Genomic DNA, 488 nt, shown 5'->3' on the forward strand with positions numbered 1-488 from the left:
TTTTTTTAAACATTTTTTTTATTTTAATTGGTTGCTACTCACCAGGAAGCGGAATTGCAATAATCAAAACGATTAAATAATTAGAGGTGTTTCTGCCCGGTCTCGAACCGGGGACCTTTCGCGTGTTAGGCGAACGTGATAACCACTACACTACAGAAACCCACACGTAAAGCTCCCTTGGCTTTTCTGTTCTGCGAGGTCCTTGCACCCAAACACCCAAATAAGGGGGGTTTTAGGCTGTCTTTTTCCACGTGTTTCCCCCAGAATTAGCTGGTTTGGGGTTATTTTTTTGCTATATTCTTACTTGAGTAACTTAATTTTTTATATATCTGTCCCTATCCCTATCCCTATATATCTATCCTTATATATCTGTATCTATCCCTATCCCTATCCCTATCCCTATATCTATATCTATATCATCTAATGTCTATTCCTATATCTAAATCTAATATCTATATCAATCTCTATATCTATATCTATATCTCTAT

At 36.5% G+C, this 488-nt stretch overlaps 1 non-coding gene across 1 annotated transcript; it reads right to left on the bottom strand.

Moving 5' to 3' along the window:
• Positions 1–87: 87 nt before the first annotated feature.
• Positions 88–160, bottom strand: TRNAV-AAC. Its single transcript has one exon. It is a non-coding gene; the product is annotated as a tRNA-Val (tRNA).
• Between the last annotated feature and the right edge of the window lie 328 nt (positions 161–488).

This window comes from Mesitornis unicolor, unplaced genomic scaffold (assembly GCF_000695765.1).
Source record: "Mesitornis unicolor isolate BGI_N332 unplaced genomic scaffold, ASM69576v1 Scaffold29961, whole genome shotgun sequence".
Taxonomy (NCBI): domain Eukaryota; kingdom Metazoa; phylum Chordata; class Aves; order Mesitornithiformes; family Mesitornithidae; genus Mesitornis; species Mesitornis unicolor.